The following is a 25,420-nucleotide window of genomic DNA, read 5'->3' on the forward strand; positions in this document are numbered from 1 at the left end:
AGTAGCTAACCATTCTCTGCCCTCTCTGTGAAACTTAAGAAACACGCACATAAGCATACATCCCCTCAGTGTGACCCCTGACATTCAGGGTACTCATGTGCCACCTGCAGTCCATCCATGGACCCAAGATTAAGAATATCTGGCTTAGAAGAAACCACATCTCCTTGTACTAGGAGGATTCAGGCATTTGGGGCTTAATTCTGTTTCAGTGATTCATAGGAACAAATTTTGAGTTTTCAGAGAGGTATATAATGCAGTCTTATAATATAATCCAAATCTTCCTCGCCTCTAAATTCATTACAAAAATCCTGATCAAGCTCCCAATGCCGAGAATGCCGGTGACTCACATGCAGCTCTGCAGAGCCCAGTCTGGTCCCCCAGACCCTGCCACAGCCCTCCAGGGTACTGTGAGTGAGCAATCAGGCAGGCCCTGGCCCACTGTGCTCAATTGGGGACTAAATCAACTTGTTTCATTACCCTATTAAACCCTAAGTCTTTTATTTTGTTGCTGTTTACAAGATAATAAGATCCAGCAAAGCCTAGTCATGAAAAAGATCTATTGCTTGTAATGAATTCTAATTTTGCAAGCAGCTCCATCTCATATCAATAGCTAAACATAATATTACTGATTTGCCTTTACCTTGTTTGTCGGTAAATTTGATGCATTTCTACTCCTAACAATAAATATTCATAAACTAAGCTAAATGGGTTTTAGAAATGCAGCCCCTTCATGTGTGAAGTGGAATGCTAAAATAGAAAGAATATGAGCTTTGGAGTCAAGAGGAAAAGGGTCTGCTTCACAGCTCTGCTATTTCCTAGCTGCGTCTTGCATTCAATCATCTAAGCTTTCTGAGCCTCAGTTTCGTGATCTGTAAAATGGGGTTAATAATGCCCTCTTTGCAAGATCATTTTGAGGATTCACATGAAATGATGGCTCGTGAAAGGACTTTGTAAATTTGAAGTGCTACAAATTTGTCGTTACTGTTTCCCGTGTAGGTATATAAATAATTTTTGAAAGAACGAATGACTAAAGATGACCACCACCACTCCCTCTATACAAGTTTTAGAGGGAACTCATGTGGATTCCTTCTGTAGGATTTGTATTAACCTTTAAGGGTAAAAACACAGCATGTCATAGATTTTGTAAGGACTAAGTAATGACCACTGTTGCCATTCCTGATGCTCCACTTAAAGTTAATATGGCTTTGGGGCGCCTGGGTGGCTCAGACGGTGGAGCTTCTGCCTTTGGCTCAGGTCATGATCCCAGGGTCCTGGGATGGAGCCCCACCCATCCTCTGTCCATGCTCAGTGGGGAGTCTGCCTCTCCCTCTGCCTCTGCCCCTCCCCTCTGCTCATTCCCCCTCTCTCTCAAATAAATACATAAAATCTTTAAAAAAATAAAGTCAATATGGTTCAGACAAGGTGAAAAAGCCACAGGCTAAGAGGCGGGGCTTTTATTTCTCATCTTAGCTCTGCCAGTGATGTGCGGCTCTATGATGTGAACAGGTCACTTCACTCCTTCGCGGTTGTTTCCTCATCTGCCAGTGGAGCTAATACTACCTGCTCAATTCAGCCAACAAGATTAAATTGACTTTAACAACCAGAGGGAAACGAGAGAAATCTGAAGAATGGCAGCAGGGTGGAGGGAGGTGAAAGAATGGGGAGCAGGAAGTGACAGGAAAGCAGCTAATGCAGGCAGTGGTTGTCCTTGGCCTTCCATGAGAGCCGCAGGCAGAGAGGAAGCCAGAGGATGAGAGAAGAGGAGAGAGGCTTTCCACACTGCGGGAAGAAAGCAAGTGGGGGCAGTCCACAGAGGGGAGAATGGGTGTGTGGATCAGCTTCAAAAGCTGCACTGTGATCGTGTGCTGGGGATCCTGATTACTAATCCAATTGGCATGAGCCCTAGGGACATATTCGTCATAATTAAATCCCAGAAAGTAAAGGAGTTTGGTATAAGCTTCAGATCAGCAGAAAAATTGGATTTCTTTTGGAGAGTACACTAGGAAAAAAGGCAGCAGGATTTTTTTTTTTTTTTTTTTTTTTTTAAGAAGGATTCTGTGCAGGTTTAGGTAATGTCTTTGTTTGCTTGAGAAATCAAATCATAGATGCAGGAGAGGTTTCAACCTGAAGAAGAAAAAGTTTGTGACATAGGAAGGAAGGAGGGTTCAGGTTTGAGGTCTGGACTGTGGAAGCTAATGTGGGAAGGAGAGTTCGCTTCAGTTCAGTTCAGGGATGTTTTTGCCTTTAGCACTTACTGTGCCCCAGGCCTCAGGCTGGATGTTGGCGATGTCAACTTTCACGCGTTTGACAAACAAACATTCACTCTGTTATCTACTGGATGCCAGAGCATATGGTCTAGAATATACTGCACATTGCATACTGCAAATGCCTCCATTCCTCCAATGGCCCCCCTGGACTAGGCACTCTTGTCACTCCGACTTTACACAGATGAGGAAAGTGTTAAGATCCAGGATCCACGTCCCTGTCTGCCTGACACGCAGTGCTGTGCCCTACACACCCCTACACCAGGCTGTCTGCCCTCCGGCTGCTGGAGGGCCACAGACGTGTGGTCACAAGCTCAGTAAAGAAGGAAGAAGCTGGATGTCAGCTGCCAGTAGACAAGAAACGAAGAAAAACAGAGAAAGATGCTAGGGAGGAAGAAGAGATGTCAGGAAGAGACAGGTGGGGACAGGAATGGAAGGCTCATCCTTGCTTCAGTCAGAAGACATGGCTTGCCAGGTTCCACAGAGAAGGGCAGCAGGGTGGAGGGGAGCAGGTAGGCCTCCAAGAAGCCAATGGAGAACAAAACAAAAGAGATGAGCCAATAGAGATGGGTCCAGTTGGAGCAAGAGGAGACAAAGCGAAAGGCAGAAGGGGGAGCAGCAGCTACGGGGAGGCAGCAGAGAAGGGTGGAAAGATGAGGGAGGTCAAAGGAAACCTGGAAGGACTCATTAAAGTCACACCAATGGGGAAAGCACATCTCAGAACAGGTAACACAAATAATCTCAGAACACACGAAGCTCAACACAGAGACTGTAGGGCTCTGAGAGCAAAGACACAAGATGTCATTTTAGTCTCAGAAACAAGGCTGCATACAAAGGAGGACATGTATAATGCATGACAGAATATGGCTTCCAGGCTCCTCACAGTGATCAACAGGGGTAGGAAGTCATACAAGAGAGAAAGTTTGCTTGGTTCATGTGTAAAATAGCTGAGGCCCAAGCTGGGACATGTATGTAGACAGAGGGGCTGAAAACTCATCCCCTGTCTTCAGACATGTGTACAACGCATGGCATCCTTTATGGTTATAATAAAGTGGTTTTTGACTAGGGCAATTTTGCCCCCCAGGGGACAGATGGTCATGATTGGGGGGGGGGGTTTGCTCCTGGTATCTAGTGGGTAGAGGTTAGACGCACGGATGCTGCTAAACATTTTACACTGCCCAGGAAAACCCTCATAGCAAAGGGTTATCCAACCCAAATGTCAATGATGCCAAGGTCAAGAAACCCCAGTACAAGTTCTCATATCCAACTGAAACCCCTATTCTCATGGATGGCTGTGATGAAAGGTATCTTAAAATCTCCTGGAAACTTGGTTCTCTGTCCATTAAAAAGAGTTTCTTCTGGGGTGCCTGGGTGGCTCAGTTGGTTAAAATAAATAAAATCTTTAAAAAAAAAAAAAGAGTTTCTTCTGGGTTAATTTAGTAACTTTGGGTAAATTCTCAGTGTTTCAGAGTTTCACCACCCAACCCTATTTCAAACTCCCCAAAATGGCAACTGGGTTTGGTATAGGGGTCCCTGTGGGGGCCCTCACTGACCTCTGTAGTAATGTTCCTAGATACGCCCCCCACTCCATCATTGAGCCCCTTCCTGGCATCCAATGTTGAGGCCCAGAGCTTGCGAAATGCACAGTCTGTTCTCTCAGCCCAGTCCAGGCCTGATGTCGTGCTCCACCTTGCCGACCTGGCCCTGCCTTAGCCTATGACTGTCCTGTCTGGTCCTCTGAGTTTCAGCCACATCCTCCATCCAGCTCCTGGATTAGGCTGTCCATCTGCAGCCTCTGCCATAGGGCCACCATGCCCTTCACTGTGGTGGCCCCATGGCAGGCCTGCTGGCTCCCAACATTCAGCTGCCTACACGTCCTCCACTAGGAGCACATGGAAACTTCTGGATCCCTCTAAGCTGGATAGGAGCTGAGAGAGAAGTGGCCCACCCTTTTGCATTGATTTCTCCTCTGTTCTGACTGCCCCTTGTTAATGAGGGGCACTCTGAAAGGTGGTCTCCCAGAGTCCCAAAGAGCAAAGATGGCTTAAATACACTCTGTTGTCAATTCCTCCTCACACTTGGTTGGGATGCTTTTGTCGAACCTCTTCTCCCTTACAGGTTCCACTCTTATTAATATGGGATAAGTGGGAGAGATGGAACACTGGTGTCTGGCTTCTTCCTCATACTTCTCTCTTTCCTCTCTCTGCCACCTCTCGGCATGCTCCACTTTTGTTCCTAAAGAGTGAATCCTTTGCTTGCATCATATTCTGAGTTTTCCCAGTTCATGGCTAGAGTCCCAGTTGACCAAGCTTACCCCTTCCTCCCCCTCCCTCCCTTCTTCTTTTCTTACAGCTTTATTGAGATGTACTTCACTTACCACAAAACTCATCATTTAAAGTATACAGTTCAGTGGTTTTTGGCATATTCGCAGTTATACAACCATTACCACTATCTAATTTTAGAACAATTTCATCACCCCCCAAAGAAACACCAAATCCATTAGGGTTCCTTATTCCCTCCTCCCCACAATCCCAAGCAATCACTAATCTACTTTCTGTCTTGATGGATTTACCCACTTGGGACATTTCATATAGACGGAATCATACAATATGTGGACTTTTGTGACTGGCTTCTCTCACTTAGCATGTCATTTCAAGAATCATTCATATTGTACTATGTACCAGACTCCATTCCTTTTTAAGGCTGAATAATATTCCACTGTGTGGAGAGACCACATTTTGCTAATCCATTCACTAGTTGATAGAAATAGGGGTTGTTTCCATCTTTTGGTTGTTGTAAATAATGCTTCTCTGAACATTCATGTACAAGCTTTTGTTTGAACATAGATTTTCCTTTCCCTTGGGTATATGTTCAGACCTTGAATCGCTGGGTCACAGATAATTCTATGTTTAAGTTTTTGAGGAACTGTGAGGCTGTTTTCCAAAGTGGCTGCACCATTTTACCTTCCCCCCAGCAGCGCAGCCTAAGTCCTGCATCTTTGCCAGCACTTGCATTGTTGGGTTTTATTATAGCCATCCAAGTGCATGGGACAGTTTTGCCCTTTGATATATAAAAGGAATTTTGGAAATTTAGAGAATCCTGACTCTGAAAGCCACTGTCTCCATGAGGATTTAAATACATCTAATTTGGGATGCCTGGCTGGCTCAGTCAGTAGAGCATGTGACTTCTGATCTCAAAGTCATGAGTTCAAGCCCCATGTTGTGTGTGGAGCCTACTTAAAAAAAATTAAATACATCTAATTTGATGATGAAAGCCCAGTAATAGCTATTAAAAAAAAAAGTACTGCCCTTACTTGAAGCACTGAAAACTAGTGATTTAATGGCAGAGCGTAATAGAGGGTGTCATAGGGCATTACGATTTAAGAAGAATGAAAGTTATATTGGTTGGGTACCTGATACACACACACACACACACACGTGCGTGCACCCACTCACGCACACACACACATGCACACCCACACACACATTTGAATGCAAGAGTGGAAAAGATCAACGTTGGGAATGGATATGACCTTATGACCCCTAAACTGTATAGGAAAGGGAAAACATCAGAGGTCATTTGATTGAAGGGTGAGGATGGAAGGCAGTATCAACTATATCAACAAAAAAGATGACAATGTTGAAAACCGCAAAAACATGCCAGACATTTAGAACTGGTATGGAAGAATCTTGAAATGGAGGCTCTTACGAATATCTTCCAGAAAAAAAAAGTTATGAAAAAGTAGTAGGTTAACAGAATTGCTAAGAAGTGAATGTTAGAATAGGTGCTATGTAATCAAAAGGGAAAGATACTAACTTTTCTGATTTTATTCTGGTAATAACTGCAATTAATTTATCAAAAGACAGAACACTTGACATATATCTATAGGGAGGATATGTAAATCCCTATTAGAAGAGAGCAAAATTTAAATTATGGAAATAGAAAGGATCAAAGAATGTAAAGTTTCTCTGCTTTCTAAGTGTTAGGGAGTGGTAGGACCTGCTATGAATGACAAAGTTGTCAAGGTCTCAAGATAAGGGCCTTCAAATTTAAACTATGAGATTCTATTATGGGGAAACTGATCTATCTAAGGAGACCTGTAGCCTGGTATAGGGAAAACGGGAGCTTCTGACTTGGGTACACTTTTAAAGTCTGAGTTTATAATCTTAGGCAAGGTGTTCATCCTTCCTGGGGCTCAGTGTGCTCATCTGTAAATTGGGGATAATAATATTTACCCCAGAAGTTAATTGGTTGGCTAATTGTTGGGTGATTAAATGATACAATATCAGTAATGTGTCTAGCACATGGCAGCCACTCATTAGATGATAGCTCTTGGTATTACTATACAGTACAACAACAAAGCTTGTAAAAGAGAGATGCAGGACGTTAGAAACTAGACCCATGAGCATTATAGACCCATGGGCATTACTGAATGTGCACTACATTAAGATAAGCAACAAACTTATACCCATGGCAGGCAAGACTGGCAGTGGGCTTTATCCAGATATCACTGGTAGACTTGGACTTGAGCTATGGTAGAAAATGCCCATGAAGGGTATTTCTTATGGGTGAATGAAGGAAAATCCATTTGATCCTCAACAAATCTTGACTTTTTCTTCAGGCGATGATTTGATGGGGTATATGATAGGAAGCTGTGATTCCCCGTGGGCACCCTACAATGCCCTGCATGACACCAGGCCCTGTTCTTCTACAGCCACCCTGGCCTCCTTGCTGTTCCTCCAACATCCCAAGCCTGCTCCCACCTCAGGGCTTGTTCACCTGCTATCCTCTCCACCTGAAACTGTCTTCCCTAGGACATCTGGATACCTTGTGCTCTCACTTCCTTCAGGGCTTTCCTCAAATGGCACTTCTTAGCCACATTTTCCCTGACTGTTCCATTGAACGTGACCCCCTAGCATGCCCTAGTGCCCTTTCCTGCCTGCATCATTTCCCTCATTGCTCTGAACACCATCTAATACTCTAATGTCAGCTGCACAAGGGCAGGGTTTCACTTCTATTGTCCACTGCTCTATACTAAGTGCCTAGACCCCTACCTGGTACATAGTATATACTTAAAAATATTTCTTGAAAGACTACATGATTTATTCAATCAATCAATAAATGATTTATTCAGTGTCAATGCAATTACATGCCCAGGATCAACAACCAGGAAATTTAGGATAAAGGAGGTGGAGAGGAGAAATGAACATAAAGCGAGGGAAGCAGAGCCTCCCACAGCACCCCTTCCTCTATGTGTTGACTGTGAACTCACTGATAAGGTCTACAGTAGATCACTGGAGATATAAAAACAGAACAGTTGATAATAGTTGCATGAAACTAAACCAAAAAGTCTGGTGCAGGTTCAAGATCACTTTGGTTTAATCTCAAAGGATGCATGAGTGGGCTTGGCAGCCCAGGTCTCCCTTGCATCTCTCAGAGGCATGCCGTGAGTTCATAGTGTTGGAAGTTCTACAGTGTTGGAAGCTCATAGATGAAGTCATGAGGGCTCCACTCTCATGGTGGGAATAGTGCCAAACACCAGAGCGTTTGCTCTCCCTATCTCCATGCACTCAGAGGAAAGGTCATGTGAGCACAGAATGAGAAGTGGCTTTTTGCTAGCTAGAGAGTCCTCACTAGAACCCAACTATGCTAGCACTCTGATATCAGACTTCCCGCCTCCGGAAGTGTGAGAAAATACATTTCTGTTGTTTAAGCTACCCAGTCTGTGGCATTTTGTTATGGCAGCCTGAGCTGACTAGAACATTTAGTATTGAACACCCAGGGACAAGTTATACTATACAGAGTATAATATTCAGGAAACCATATCACCCAGGTCCAATGTCTGTGCTTTTTATTTTTTAATTTTATTTTTATTTTTGAGAGAGAGAGAAAGAGAGAGAGCAAGAGAGAGCACGTGAGTGTGTGTCAGGGGGAGAGGCATAGGGAGAAAGAGAATCCCAAGCAGTCTCCCTGCTCAGCATAGAGCTCGACATGGGGGCTAGATCACAGGACCCTGGGATCATGACCTGAGCTGAAGTCAAGAGTCTCAGTTGTTGACTGACTGAGCCACCCAGGCTCCCCTGTGCTTTTCTAAAAACTTGAAATTCTTGCTTGGCTAAATTTGGTGGGCTAATCTCCACTCTTCTGCACCTGTACTGTTTTCCATTTTGGTCCACATCAGGGCCTCCTCTGGCCAACCACACCAGTCACAACTGATTCAGCTGATATGTTACATCACATAGGCAAGAGCAGCAAAAGAAAGGCAGCATGGATTCAAAATATCTAGATCAGACTTTAGAAGCAGGAGACAAACTTGGTGAGACAAAACATAAAGCTATAAACAGGAGACTTAAATGGAAAAGTGTCAGTGTATAAGATGTGCAGGTGGACGAAGGGCTCCGCAGAATCCTTCCCAATCGTTTGTAGGGGAAGATGATGCTAAAAGAAACTGGTGTATGGGAATAAAGACATTGGAAAAGGAAGGGACATGTGGAGGATTTGGGAGTTAGTCCTTAGGAAATTGTAGGACTGATCAAGAACGTTCTGGTACCAGTTCCTTGTTCCCTGCATGACTCCCTTCAAAATGTGTTCTGAATTTGTAGTCAGAGGCAGCACTCCCTTCTCCCTCACTAGAGAAGGGAATGCTGAACATGATCAAGAATTATGTTAGTGCTCCAAGGTTAAGAAGGCAGAAGAAAGCTCCAACACAGTGGTACAGGTAGCAACATAGGCTCAGAACATGCCACACAAGAGTCTTTTGGCCAAGATTAGGTGAGAAAAAAATTAAGAAATAAGTTAATGACCATAAAGAGAAGTTATAGGGTCCATTCAAACAGAGTCAAGGGAGGAGGCTCACGAGCAAAGAATTAATATCTGGGGGATGGAAAAATGATGATCACCTGAATGGGTAACTCAAGTGAGAAATCATCTAGTCGATGAGGAAAACAGCAAGTACTAGAGAGCAACGGCTTAATAAGGAATTGGTGAATACAGCCTATGGGCTTATTATTGGATTTATAGGTGGAAAACACCAAAGCATAAATATGTGTAATATGCAGAAACATTTTATAATAATAAAGGATAATAAGGATAAAATAATATGTACAAAACTGAGGATGTTTCCAGAGATTCACAAATGCAAGGTAGTGGGAATGTTGTATTAATAATATCTCAATTATGTGGCATATTTATTGAATAAATGAATAAATGTGAGGTTATTCTATACAAGTGAGGGCTCCAACTAAAAACAGAAAGGACTTGAAGTGTCTTGAATTGTAAAATGTTAAAACAAAAAAATTCTTTCTACAGTATATTCTATTATCTTCTACCCGGATATAATATCCTGAATTAAAGACAATTTTCTTGATGAGACAGCCCTTAGCATTGATTATTGTCCGGTGCCCATAAAGAGTACTGAGGTTTGTGTGACTGCTTGCCCCTACACCAAATGGCTCCATGTTATTGACCTATTCTATGTGCATTTCTTGGTTTAATGGAAGGAATGCCCATTTAGGATCAGAAAGAGTTGGATTTCAATCCTGAGTCTTGTCACCTACTTCACCCACTATAGTGCAGGTTTGGGCAAATCATTTAACTTCTTGGAACTTCAGTGTACCTATTTGTAAAATGGGCAAGACAATACCTGCCCAGTCTGTCTCCTAAGATTGTATGAGGAGCAACAATTAAAAAGTAGCAAAAGAGAGAGAGAGAGAGACAGAGAAGCCAAGAATCAGGCTCTGACCTACAGAGAACACACTGGTGGTTGCCAGAAGGGAGGTAGGTGAGGGGGTAGAAGATACAGATGAAGGGTACACTTAGCATGACAAGCACTGAGTAATGTGTAGAATTGTTGAATCACTCACTATATTACACACCTGAGACTAATATAAAGCTGTATGTTAACTAAATTGGATTTTTTTTAAAAAAAGCAAAAGTGCTTTATATTTACAAAGCACTATTTTTGTCACTAGTGCTCCTGTTCCTTCCTGGTCTTCTCTACTGCAGGCTTGCTCCATTTGTGGGCTGGGGACCATTTGCATCTGGGTGGGACCACGTAGAAATTCAGATTCTAGCTCCAGCCTAGGCTTGCTGAACTGCATTCTGGTGGGGAGACCAGAGACCTGTGTTCCTAATAAGGACCTGGTCCTGCTGATGAGCATACCAGCGTTTGGAGGTGCTGATCTATTACTTATTGAGTCTGTGAACTTCTCTGCATTTCTGTAGCTCACCATCTCTGATGCCTTTTCTCTGTTCTTTTTTCTTTTATTCTTTCTTACCATCTTTCCTGACTGTTCAGCTTCACTTTTGTGGAGTTTCCGTAATCATCACCAGTGAATGAGAAAGTTCTTGTCTCCTATGTCCGTACTCTAAATGCTGAAGTAATGGGAGGTAGAGAAGCAGTAGAACACCAATAGTCCCCTGAGATGGGAAGGATTTTAGTTGATAATTTGGTAATTTGGCTTGATCATGTAAATTTCAGGCTGTGGAACATGAAGCTGTACCTCTAACGTATCGATTTCCTAATTCTCTCCTTGACCGACTTGTTTTCTATTGCAAAAACAATCATAATCAAAAGGTCTTTGACTTGTTTTGCCTTAGAATTTTAAGGTAACTAAGAATAGTAAAAGTGGGGGCTAACGTGTAAGAACATTCCTTTGTTAAACTGTACTGGTTCTATATATCTATTCTCTTAGCAGATACTGGGTAGGAAAAAACCCCCCACAGTTTAAGCAATCTATCTGATCAGTGAGTCATCTATGATCCAAAGCTATTCAAAATTTGTTATGTTCACTGGCTTTATTAGCTCCTCTGTAAATTAAAAAAAAAAAAAAGAAACTTGACTACATTGGGGCTGGAGTACATATTCAAGCAGAAGACCTATGGACTGTTTAAATGTGGAAAAATACAATCCCACATACTGTATTTGAAGGTAAAAAAAAATCTCACCCTTGTTGCCAAGACTGCTGAAATAGATCAATGCCTAGATATTGGTGAAAGCTTGAAAAATTAGCAATAACAGGCTATCTCTATGCCCAATCAAGTTTTGGTCACACCTATGAAAGAGCAAATGACTCACTTATCTTTTAAGCCCTGGTTGGAGCATACGACACCTTTTCTAATCCATCCAAACAGAGTTGATGCCTGCCTCCTCTGAGCCACCACTGTAGTTAGGCCGGTGGTCCTCAACCTGGGTCCCCAGAGATGCCTCTAATACCCCAATGCCTACGATATACCCAAGGCCAACTAAATCAGAATCTTTAGGGGTAGGAGCCAGGCATTGGCATTTTTAACACTTTTATTGAGAGAGAATTCACATACCATACAACGTACCCATTTAAAGTGTACAATCAAATGGTTTTTAGTACATTTACAAGGTTGTGAAATCATCACCACTATCAAGTTCTAGAACACTCTGTCACCCCCAAAAGATACTTCATACCCAATAACAGTCACTCCCCATTCCCTCTTACCCCCCACCCCCCACCCCCTGACAACCACTAATCTACTTTCTGTCTCTACGCAGATGCCTAGTCCAGATATTTCATATAAATGGCATCCAATCATATATGGCCTTTGAGTCTGGCTTCTTTCAGGCATCAGTGTTTTTTTAAGTCTCCCTGGATGACTTTTAGTGAAGCTAGGAAAGAGAAGTCATGGACGATTTATATGAACTTTGAATATGGTACTATTTCCTCCAGATTTCCATTTTTGTTTACATCTCTTTCCTTACTAGTCTATGAGCTCCTTGAAGGCAGGGAACATGTTGTATTTTTGTTGTACTCTAAACGCCTAGCCCAGTAATGTGGCTCATAATTTTAATTCAATAAATATTTATTTAAAAAAGAATGAATAAATACACCCTACCCTATTACGAAGACCCCCCTCTAAAGAAGCATGTATGTATGCATGCATGTATATGTTTATTACAGATTCTATCGTTTGGGAAAGGACAGGCATTACATTCTCAGAGACTCCTGGTATGGCCTTGTCTAGGGCTGCCTATGAGCCAAATGTCATGTCTCCACGGGACTCTAAGTCTGGTTGGGGAGGCTGATCATAAACAAGTAAAACATTTAACAAGACAATTTCAAATGATAATAAGTGTCAAAAGGCATTTGCACTGCGTAGCGAGAGGGACATGGACAGGGGAGTGAGAGAAGAGGGCTGCCTTAGAGATCTGGGCAGGGAGGATCCAGGCCTCGGGTTGATTTCATATGTAGGAACTAGCTCTAAATCAAACTGCTAGACAGAATGTACAAAGTGCAGAGAAAATTGTTAATCAACAATTAAAAATAATGAAGATAATTTTTAAAATAATGCTGTTTTCAACCACAGCATAATGTGGAGAAAGAACGTTGTCTGGGAATCTGAGCCGGGTCTATTCTGAAGTGAGTCACTACCATGGGCAGTAGAGAACCCACACATGATGCCCCCCGAAGCCTAATGGCCATGACGAGATCAACATAGGAGAGAACCTGCATTCCCACAGAGTCCAGGGGAAGGAACCATCCAGGTGACAAAGACTACACATGATTCCTGCCTTAGTGTCCTAAAATCTTACTTGTTGCCTACTGGTACCATGGGTGGCATATCCTTCTTCTCACTTAATCAGGAATTTTATACCACTGATTATCCCCTCCTTTCCTTTATTTTCAACTTTCCCTGGTGTGCCAGTTCTTTCATTTCACTGGACTCCAGTCTTTCCCATTCTGATAAACTACCAGGACCCTGCGTGCCTCTTTCATATCACTGGGATTTTCAGCATGAGAAAAAAGATAGAGAACAAAGATTAATGGAGTTAAGTAAAAATCTTGTGGCCCTGAATCTGAATGTAAGGATACAAAGTTCTTATTCTCTGAACTCAAGAAAAGACTGCCTATCCCTTGGTCATAGTTCAAGCAGTGAACAGGAACCACTGGAAATGATCTTAATCTACTGATCCCAATGAAAACAGTGCCCAAGTGAGGAGGTGGAGTTGGTTACATGAGTATTGTCCTTGGTTTCCTCTGTATTTTCCCATGAATCAGTGGTGCTGGAAGTGCGTCCTTCCTAAGTCAGTCTCCAAGTGCCCCTGTGTAAATGAGATCTTGATGTAATGCTGAACTCCCACAAAGAACATGGAAGTGAATAAGTATCACAAAGCTCTTTCTTTTCCCCAGCTTTACTGAAATATAATTGACATATGACATTGTCTAAGTTTAAAGTGTACAATGTGATGATTTGATACACACACAAACACACACATATATATTGTGAAATGATTACTACAGCAAGGTTAGTTCACACATCCATCATCTCACACTTACCTTTCTCTTAGTGAAAACTTTTAAGATCTACTCCCTTAGCAACTTTCAAGTATACAACACAGCATTGTTAACTACAAGTCACCATGCTCTGCATTAGAGCCCTAGAACTCACTTGTCTTGTAACTGAAGGTTTATACCCTTTGACCAACATCTCCCCATTTCCCCCACTCCCTCTCCTTGGCAACTCCAATCTACTCTCTGTTTCTATGAGTTTGGGGTTTTTGTTTTAGATTTCACATGCAAGTGAGATCATACAGTATTTGTCTTTCTTTGTCTCATTTATTTCACTTAACACAATGCCCTCAAGGTCCATGCATGTTGTCTCAAATGGCAGGATTTCCTTTTTTATGGCTGAATATTATTCCATTGTGTTTATATACCACGTTTTTTTTTTTTCCCAAAAGATTTTCTTTCTTTCTTTCTTTATCCATTTATTTATTTTTGAAAGAGAGAAAGAGAGGGCATTCGAGGGCAGGGGGAGGGGCAGAGGGAGAGAGAAAGAATCTCAAACAGACTCCTCATTGAGCATGGAGTCCACCTCAGGGTTCCATTTCACCACCCTGAGATCATGAGTTGAGCCGAAATCAAGAGTCAGATGCTTAACCAACTGAGCCACCCAGGCGCCCCCACTTTTTCTTTTTTAAATTTATTGAGAAATAATTGGGATTGACAAATATAATGACATATATTTAAAGTCTACAATGTCATTTCACATGTATATATATCACATTTCATATATATATTGAAATATATGTGGCTCAGTCAAGCATCTGACTCTTGATTTCACAAATATATATATCAAATTATATATTTTTATATATAAAATCATATTTTCTTTAGCCATCCATCCATCCATGAATACTTAGGTTGTTTTCATTTCTTGGCTATTATAAATAATGCTGCAGTGAACATGGGGGGTACAGACATCTCTTCTACATAGCAATCATTTCCTTTGAATATATACCCAGAAATGTGACTGCTCGATCATATGGTAGTTCTATTTAGTGTTTTGAAGAACCTCCATACCATTTTCCATAGCAGATTGCATTCCCACCAGCAGTGCACGAGGACTCCCTTGTCTCCACAACCTCACTTGTTGTCTCTTGTCTTTCTGATAATATCCATTCTAACAAGCGTAAGATAATATCTCATTGTGGTTTTGATTTGTGCTTCCCTGATGATTAGTGATGTTGAACACTTTTTAAGTACCTGTTGGCCATTTGTACATCTATTTTGGAAATCCTCTATTCAAGTCCTCTGCCAATTTTTCAATCAGATTTTTTTTTTAAATTGAGTTGTATGGCTTCCTTATATATTTTGGATATTAACCTCTTCTAAGATATATTACTTGCAAATAATTTTCACAATCACGTAGGGTTTTTTTGTCATTTTGTTGATGGTTTCTTTTGCTGTGTAGAAGGTTTTTAGTTTGATGTAGTCCCACCTGTTTATTTTTGCTTTTATTGCTTGTACTTTTGGTGTCACATCCAAAAAATCATTGTCAAGGAGGTTTTTCCTTTTGTTTATTTCTACAAGTTTTATGGTTTTAGGTCTTACATTTAAGTTGTTATACCATTTCATGTTAATTTTCGTGAATGGTATAGGATATGGGTCCAATTTCATTCTTTTGCATGTGGACGTCCAGTTTTCACAGCACCATTTATTGAAGAGATTATCTCTTCTCCATTGAGTATTCTTGGCTTCTCTGTCAACTATTAGTTCACTGTATATGTATGGGTTTATTTCTGGGCTCTCAATTCTGTTCCATTGGTCTACGTGTCTGTTTTTCCACAAAGTTCTTTGTACTTAAAGAGTTCAAGAAAACAAAGTCTCATATAAATGTCAAATAATTTAGGGTATTGAGCAATATCCCTTGTTTTAAAGACTACACGTGCCATAATTTGTTCATGTTTCGAATTTCTATTGTATTGTACTCAAGTCCAGTCATTGATCTATTCATTTATTTTGGGCCTAATTTTTGAGGCTTGTATTAATAGTTGCTTAAGTGGTTCTGTTCATAGGTCTTTTCTCCACCTTGGGCACCAGTTTGGGAAGGGGAAAGATGTACCGAAAAAAGGGAAAAACACTTTGAAAAGATAGAGAGAGAGAGAGAGATTGATTCGTGATCACAGCACACAACACACTGTCTTTTTTTGATAATAATTAGGATATTGACATTCACAGTAGGAGAATCCTGTGGAAGAGTCAGAACCTTACTGTGTCTTAGGTAAAGGCAGGGATACTAGAGATGAAGATTCAGTCCCCCTAAAAAAATCAATCGTTCTTTCAATTCTTCCAGGACATTTTGGAAAAATCCCAAGGTACACGGTATCCAAAATGTAACCATAATACTGAAAGGAAGAAAAATATTATGACAGGGTAAAGCTAAATATTAAATTGTTTTCCTTTTACTCAAATAGAAGGCTTGTTAATAACTATAATTTTCTTGCTAGGCTTTATATTAAGCTCAAGATCCCTTCCTAAAATTTGAAGTCTCCTTTGTTATTTTAAAAAGCAAATATTTCCTATATTGGCAGGAATATAACCTCCTCTAAGGAACATAATCTACTCTAATATGTGTATACATTTTCCCTCTGTGGGCCCCAAACCTTGATTTATTAATATATCAAGTCATTAAAAACATGACCGACTTAAACAATTAAGAAAATACAGGAGGGAACAATTTTGCCTTGGTAGAGAATGGACTAGAAAAATCAATAAGTCATTTCCATTTCCAAGCCAACGATGTATTTACAAGTGACATTACTAACATTTGTAGTAATACATAAACTATGACTAAATTAATTATGAATAGTTAAACATTTATTTATAACTGTTGTCAGCTCCACATTTCTTAGGAAAATCCTTAATCACTCACGTTACAAGTTGCCAACCCATCTGATTTCTGCATGGAGAGCCATTGTTCACTGAAGAAAATATGAAAGGGAAAATGTCAAGCAATCAAATTGGAACACCCCAATGATGCCTTTCTTCCTCAAAGCAAACAAAACCTTTACATTCCAAGACCACAAATCAGCTTCCCATTGGATGCTAATGCTATTAGCTACTACTTCAAAACCCAAAGGGAACCTGCAAATTGGGTCAGGACTAAGACTTCTTCATCTGGAGGTGAAGCACTGGGCCTGACAGTGAGTAGGCCCTATGTAATTGGCTGTTTGGTGGTGTCAAATGATGTCACTGTCTCTCCCCAATGTCCCTGTGATGACTAACTACCTCTGTATCAGGGACTGCACATGGCAAATACATTCTGCCAAGTTAGCAAAATGTTGTCACAGGCCGAGTACCTTGGAGTGCAAAACCATAGCAAGTTCTGGGAACTACCACCCAAGGATATTGATCAACTCTTTTGTTGTTTTAGTCTCTCAACTTGATGCACAGGACACCCCATATTGTCAGAATCACTTGGCACAATCACTTACTTATATAGAAGTACAGATGGCCACAAAGACAGAGGCTGTATCATAGAATTTAGGTTGCAGCCTACTGGACTTAGAGATCACTGTTGTCTGTAAACATTTAACAAGAAGTATTAACTTGTCTAATAATCTACTTAGTCAAGAAAGCCACCAACACAGATTCTCATAAAACCACAACACAGCCCTCTTTGTTGTACTTTTGTCAATGGAGATGTGCAGCTAAGTATATATAATGTGATCTCATTGATTCAACTTTCACTGTACTTCTAATGTCTTTACTAACTGAAAGGAACACTCTAATAGGAATATAGCTTTAAAATCCCATACGTTATATCACGCAATTTAAAGATAACAACATTGAACAGTTTTGAGTCTCTCCATCATTCCAATAATAGTGACATGTTTTTAAAAGGCTTTGAAAGGCTGCATATAAATTTTGTCACTCTATCTCCCCAGGATGTTCAAAGAACAACAACCAAAATGAAAACAACATTAATTTACACTTGCTTGGCATAAATATGTACTCATCTCGGAGCAGTTCCTTACTGTAAGGCAATTCCACAGCATTTTAGTCTTTGGGCCTCAAAACAATTCCCAAGGTTACATACTTTCTGTTCCTGTCCTTTGATAGATGGCATTCTAGCCTAGGTCAAAGTCAGCCCACTCTGTGGCCCAGCAATGATATTTTCAGGGGAGCACATGAGCAAAGCCTTCTTTTTTGTATGCTTCCTAGAACAATACCTCCTCTGTGCTAGAAGCTAGGTTTCAAAGATAAAGCATATGAGGTTTCTGCTCTTGAGGGCCAACCCTTAACCCTGTTCCTAATCATTACCCTAATTCTGTCTCACTCTTGGTCAGGTATGCAAACCCATCAATGAGCTTAAAAAAACAGCAAGTAGGATAATCTATTATGCTACAACTTGGCAAACATTAGTCAAGAGGGCAATCTAAAAGTTTGGTCTAAAAAAGGTCTCAGAAGTATTGGAAAATACTGAATTCTAATAGCGTTACCCTTGATCTTCTCTCTAAGACTTAGTATGTGAAAATAGTATGAATACTTTTTATAATAATCTTAATTCTTTTCTATAATAAATCTTTTTAATAATAATAATCTTAAATTCTAGTTTGCTATAATGTGAGGGTTAAGAACTTGGATTCTGGATCAGACTGCCTGGGTTCAAATCCTAGCTCTAAAATTAACTAGCTATATGGCCCTGGTCAAGTTACTTAACCCCATGATACCTCTGTTTTATCTTTGGAAAGATGAGGACAATAACACATATATACCTCAGAGGGTTATATGAGAATGAAATGAGTTACTATGTGTAAAGCATTTTAGCACAGTGCCAGGCATGGAGTAAATGCTGCATATTGTTGCAGCATCTTTATCATCCTTAAGAATATATACTCCCTCTCTCCTCCTCATTTTGATCTTTAGTTAATAATTACCCCTGTTGCTCATGGGCTCATTCATCATTGCTTCACGCACTCCATAAACATTTTCCTCAGCACTCAGCATTCCCTAATAACTGTGCTAGAAGCTAGGGTTTCAAAGATGAAGCCTATAAGGTCCCTGTCTCTAATCATTACCCTAACATCTTGACTCACTCCGATACGCAAACCCATAAATTACAATGCAACAGGGCAAGCGCTAAGATATCAGCATGAGTGGGGCATGACTTGGTGCTCTTAACTCTTTCTCTGTGACATCCACCGGCTTTCTATTTCCCTCTTTCTACATCCAACAAATATTCATTCAACAAGATGTCTCAAGGCTCTCCTTTCTGGCAGACAGCCTTTTAAACACTTAAGATATACCAGTTTATACCAGTGAGCAAAAAGGACAAAAATAAATCCCTGTCCGTGGATCTTATACTTGAATGGGAGGTGGCAGACAGACAATAAGTTAACCAGTTAATTCTCGACATGAGAAAGTTAGAAGTTCTCAGGGGAAAATAAAGCACAGTAAGAGGCCTGCTTGACTGTGAGTCACATTACAAATGGGGGGGGGGGGCTGAAGGGGAGCAGGGAGGGGAGAAAAATAAGTAAATAAATGAGGATGACTGGTGTGGACCTCGCTGAGATGGTGAGGTGTGAGCAGAGTTAGAGGTGCAGCAGGGGCTCCGATGACACGTGGGTGAGAAGTTTAAGGCCCAGGCCCAGAAGTAGGAGCATGCCTGCTGTGTTCCAAGAGCAGCTAGGTGGGCAGTGTGGTGTGAGTAACAAGAGTAGCCAAGAGAAGAGTAGGAGAGAAAGTCTGAGAGGTAATAGTGTGCCTGGGTCACATTAGGCCTCAGGGGCCACTGTGGTGACTTTTACTCGAAGTGAGTTGGGAGATCACAGGACGATTTTCAGCAGAGGAGGATTTTGCTGTGATTTACATTTTATCAGGATCTCTCTGGCCTCTGTGGGAGGAATAAAGCATGGGGGGAGAGGGCAGAAACACTAGCACCAGTTAGGAAGCTATTACAGCAACACAGGTGAGAGGTGATGGAGGCTCAGACCAGGCTAGATGTGGCAGGTGCTGAAATGATTCGACTGGGGAATGTGTTTTGAAAGTACAGCCAAGTAGGACTTGCTGAAGGCCTGGATGTGGGATATGAGCGTTGAGGTGTCAAAGGTGACCGCAGGGATTTGGGTGGGCCTGAGCAACTGGAAGACTGGCCCACTGGGGGCAGGGTGGGGGGTGCAGAAGATCAGGATTACAGTTTGGGACCTGTGAGATTTAAAACGTCCCCTAGCAATCCCAGTGGAGATGCCAGGTAGTCGGTTGCACAGATGTTCTAGAGAGTCCACACTGGAGGAGCCATCAGCACATAGATGGTATTTAAAGCCATGAGATCATCAGGCACTAAGTGTAGACAGACAAGACTTTCAGCTCTGATTGTTCTTCCCACGTGCATTATGAAGGAAAATTCCTGTTTCAAATCTGTGGACATACCTAGCAATAAGGTAGGGGTACAATGAAAAAGCACTGAGTTAATGATGAAGAAAGCTGATCTCAGGGACTTGACTCTTGGGTCCAAGTCAACTCTGGGTCTTAGTTTATTTATCTGTAAAAATGAGCATGGTAACACCTGGCCTGCCTACTTCACGCACTGGCAGAAGGCTTGAATGAGACTGTGGATAGTAAAATGTTTATAAACTGAGAAGTACTGCCCAGAAGTACAGAATAGCCTCACCCTTTGCCTGTGGTACTCTGCCCTTGGGCCACTTGAGACAGCTTGCCTTCCTCCAAAGGCTGACCTCTCAAGGTCTCTGTAAGGTCGCAAGAGACCTGTGTTCTTGGCCAAGGACTTTGTGTGTGCCCAAGAATTCTCATGGAGTTGGGGAGAAGGTGGCCAATCAGCTCTATCTTCTCACCTGCTAGCTCCCCCCTTCCCATTATCTGGACATTGTTCTCAAGGCGAGTCAGGATGGGAAATGGACTCACCACCAAACCAGAGGGCCTGCACCAGAGCCAACGAAGGCCAACATAAGTAGAAATAAAGGAAGTGCCATCTCCCTCCTTTACCAGGGAGGACACTGTGGCTCAGAGAGCTGAAGAGACTTGCTCGTGGTCACAAGACAGTTAAGTGGCAAAGCCTTAAGGTTTGCTTGCCATCTGACAGATAAAGGACTTGTAGTTTTTGCCCAGAGGGAACACCTGATGCCCTTTAATTTGGGCAACAGCCGGCCATGTATCTCTGAACATTTGCCAGAAAATACACACAAGTCTGCCTGATGCTTACGCACTGGCAATAAATAGTAAGGCTTTTCAGTCTTAAAAAAAAAAAAAAAAGTTAGGTCTGTGCTCCAGGGTTTCACTCTTCTTCTTTGGTTGCTGGGTAGGGAGCAGATTGGGGTGGGGTGGGGGGCAGCATGGCTACCCAACCCACAGAATGAAGCTTCAGAGATGGGACGTTGCCTATCTCTCGACCAGAGACCAACAGAAATAACTGCCTTCAGGGCTGAGATGTCATACCGAGATTTCAGATGAAAGCACAGGCCAGGAAGTGGCTTCTGAAGCAATAGAAAGTCTATAAAGACAGCTTGCAGCCTTTCCTGTGTGTGTGTGTGTGTGTGTGTGTGTGTGTATGTGTGTATGTGTGTGTGTGTGCGTGCGCTCATGAGTGCACTGTGCATACACAAGGGTACATATATGTTCAGGAGAGCATGGAAGGAGTGGAAGGGTAATATGAAGTTAAATGGATCTATTAGATTTGTTCAACCTAGAAGTAAAAGGTCTTTTCTCTGTTTAAGTCACCATAGCTTTTTCAGCTTGATGTGATCTTAAAGATTACAGCAGCAACTTTTTCTTCTAAGTTGAATTTCAAAAGATGCAGCGGGTGCATGGGAGAGTCCTTAAAAAGTTGCAGCAAATTCCATCAGTATATCATCCACTGTGGATACTATCCTAATAGCAAGCTTGAAAAGAAATATAAACTTTGCTTTGCTTTTTTTTTTCTTTAATGTCATTATAGAGGTGAGACACTATGCACAGCCAAGCACAGGAGATGGCCTCCAGCATAAACTAACCACCAGGTTTTTTTATTCTTTGCCAGGGGAGGCATCTGATGAAACTGGGCCCAATTTTCCAGCCTAAGATCTTGCACTCATGTTATTTTGGAGCACTCAAACTTAAAAGCAGATCATAAAGCCACAGAACAGTAGAACTTCTTAAAAAGTATCAATAAAGATAGATAATAATGATGAGTTGTAGAGTTGAGAGCAGTTTTAATTTTTCTTTGACTGTAATCCTTAGGATTATGGGAGGAAAGGCAACATTGTAGAATTAGAGACCTAAGCTTGACTCCTGATTCTGCCCTTTACTTGCTGTGTGACCTTAAGCAAGTGGCTTAACTTCTCTGAACTTCAGTTTCCTTTTCTGAAAATGGCAGTGGCCTATTTGGTAAGGCTGTGGTGAGGATTCAAAGAGATTACACCATGTGGAGCCACTATCCATGTGCCTGGAACAGAGTAGGTCCTCAGTGGTAGCTGCTGTTAACCGTCTTATTGCTGAATCTTTGGACAGAGTTCAACCCAGTAAACCTATCAGTGTTAAACGCTTACCATGTCACAAGATATTGTAAAGCAAATATTTCCAACCTCCTGACTGGTGTCTCTGTTCCATTCCTACCTAATCCCAAGCCCTCCCCTCCCATCAGAGTGATCTTGTAAAAACTCCTCTGCTCAAAATCCTACCATGGCTCCCATGGCGCAAAGGTAAACGCCCGTTCCTTTCAAGGTCTCCAAGGTCCTCCTCACCCTGACCCCCATATGGCTTCTGCAACCTCGCCTCCTGCTACTCTCCTCTCTCCCTCCCACAGCCTGCTCCTGGCTGGTAAACAAACAGGCCCCCCAGCCTCTGTACTTGCTGTTCCCTCTGCCTGCACTTCTCTCTTCCCAAAAAGCCACTTGGTATGCTCTCTTGTTTCTCTGAGGGCTCTGCTCAGACACCACATCATCTGTGAGGCCTTTGCTAGCTATCTACTGAGAAGAGCATCTCCCACTCCAGCCTTCTCTACCTCCTGCCTGGATTTACTCATCTCCATTGCAACTTATCAACAGACACACTTGCTAGTGTTCTTGCTTATTTGTTTCTTGCCTCCCCCCCCTCAAAAGTATGTAGACTCTGTGAAGATGGGCACTTCTGATTTGTTCACTGTTCTATCCTGAGTGCCTAGAACAGTGCCTGGCCCAGAGTGGGAAGGCCATGTTCATCTGCTGAATGAATGGTTAGGAAAAGAACCAAGGCAATCTCTTACAGTACCTTTCAGAAAAGTGAAAAGTTACTAATTAACAGTGTGTATCTGGCATCTCAGAAATGAATCTGCAAAGTCCTGAAAGCAATTGACTGATGAAGCAGGGAGACCTCAGTGTTTCTGTATGGCGGATGTGAAGGATATGTTTGGGAATGAAGACAAGCTACAGGACAAACTAAGCTGAATTCGGCGAGACCCGTATCTAGGCACAGAAACCCTGACAGCCAATGTTCTAAACTCAGTGAGGAGAGAGTATGGAAATCTGCAAGAGGTTCTTAAGGAGAGTCTACCCAGTGTGAAGACCTATGTCTCCACTAGAGAGGCAACAGAGTGTTTGCTCTTCAAAATGGGGCCCGAAGCCCAGCAGCCTCAGTGTCACCTGGCTGCCCCTTAGAAGTGCAGAATCTCAGGCCCCTCCCCAGACCTGAAGACCCAAAGATCCGTATTTTAACAGGATGCCCAGGTAACATGACTGCACACAGAAGGTAGAGAAGCCCTGAAGTAGGGGGCCGTGTTTAATAAGAGCTTTCACTTGGGATCAGAATCGCTGTTCCTGTAAAACACATACAGTATTTGATGACCGGTGGCTGCCATTGATGTCTGTTTGCTCTTGTTCCGATCAATGCCACAATCTTTTCCATGAGTTTGTTCTTTCCTTCCCACCTTTCCTAGAGTCCTACCAGTGGTTCCTCACCACCCTCCCCCTCCGCCTTCTGCCCCAGAACAAATCACTGATTCACGGGATCAGGCTCTTTGCTAGGCCAGCCTTCTCTAGAGAGTCTCCCACCTTCTCCTCCCCTCTCTGCATCTGATGACCTCCTTCCAACTTAGCTTCTTTCCTACTGTTCTTTCCCCTGGATGCCTTCCCTAACCTCAGGCTCATGGACCTGTCAAGGGCCCTACCATCCCACCTTCTAAACCTATCCTCCCTTAAGTGGAAATGAAGTCTGGGCCGCCTCCTGGGATGAAGTGATGGCAAGTCTGCCAGTGCTGCTGGCATGATCCTATTAAATCACTTGACGTGCTACTGTGCGTGTGAGCGTGTGTGCGTAAATTAGTACCTGCGTGATTGAGGTTGTGTGTATGAGAGTGTGTTTGTATGTGTGTGGGTTTTAGATGAACAGGAATGCCTTCTAGTAAGCCAAAATACTGTACAAAACAGATAAAGTAGGTGGTCCCTATTCGCTTTACAGAATGACTGCTCACTTGGACCAATCATTTCATATAATAGCTCTTTAATTAGCACACCGAGGGCATTGAAAGTCTGATTCAAGTGACACATGATATTTCAGGAATGAGAATATCACATAGCATGAGGTTTATAGGACACACATATATATAAGTACACAGAAATACACACACACCTAAATGAGGTGACCCTTGCCTTGCCTAACTAATTTCAGTGGTTGTCATAAGGCAGGGACAACAAAATTTTTCTGTAAAGGGCCAGATACTAAATATGTTCTGCAGTCATGGCATGAAAGCGGGCATAGACAATATGTAAATAAATGGGCATGCCCATGTGCCAATGAAACTTTATTTACAAAAATAGGCAATGGGCCAGATTTGGCTGGTGGGCCGTAATTTGCTGACCCCTATTATAAGGGTATGTGTATCGGGGATGCAAAGCCATCCAAGTGACAAAAAGCAAGTGCAAAATTCTTTGCATTGGATTCTCCCAGTTTTGTAATATATACTCTGCCCTCCCCCATACACAAAGCAAGGTTTATAGGACATAGTTACAAAATGGTCACCAGAGATAGCTACCACCAGTGGTGTGGCATTATGGGGGACAGTCAAGGTCTGTGTGGTATGTTATTCCAGTCCTGATAATCTTTTAAAAGACAAAGCACATCTGCGTAACCAGAAAAACAATATAGCATTTAAAATAGTATGCATGTTTTCTTCCTGTTCAGTTTTCCCTCCCTTCCCCTATGATCCTCCATGCTATTTCTTATGTTCCACATATGAGTGAAACCATATGATAATTGTCTTCCTCTGTCTGACTTATTTCACTCAGCATAATACCCTCCAGTTCCATCCACGTTTATGTAAGTGGTAAGTATTCATCCTTTCTGATAGCTGAGTAATATCACAGAGGGAGACAAACCATAAGAGAATCTTAACTATAGAGAACAAAGTGAGGGTTGCTGGAGGAGAGGTAGGGGGGTGGGATGGGGTAACTGCATTAAGGAGGGCATGTGTTGTGATGAGCCCTGGGTGTTATATAAGACTGATGAATTACTGAACTCTGCCTCTGAAACTAATGATGTACTATATGTTGGCTAATTGAATTTAAATAAAAATTAAAAAAATAAGAGTATGCATGTTATTTTGAAAACTGTAAATCCTTCTGTAAGCACTATTATTATTATTATATACTTTGAAGAAAACCAGTGTTTTGCAGATGTAAGTTATTTCACTTGATGCTACATTTTGTGAGGACAGGGACTGCATGTGCACATATGCACACACACACACACAGAGTAAAGAGTAGATGGTTAAGAAATATGCACACAGTGTGGACTATTGGTGCATAAAGGATCTCTGGATTAATGTTGAGCAGTAGAATTTGTTTTCAGAAACAGCAAAAAGGTCCTAGCTTTATACACAAAGGCCAGGTAATAAGCCCCAGATCACTGGGTGTTTATTAGAAATGTCAGATTGTA

The sequence above is a fragment of the Eumetopias jubatus genome, unplaced genomic scaffold (assembly GCF_037043125.1).
Source record: "Eumetopias jubatus isolate StellerSeaLion01/CBP00866 unplaced genomic scaffold, mEumJub1_p1.0 scaffold_11, whole genome shotgun sequence".
In the NCBI taxonomy this organism is placed as follows: Eukaryota; Metazoa; Chordata; class Mammalia; order Carnivora; family Otariidae; genus Eumetopias; species Eumetopias jubatus.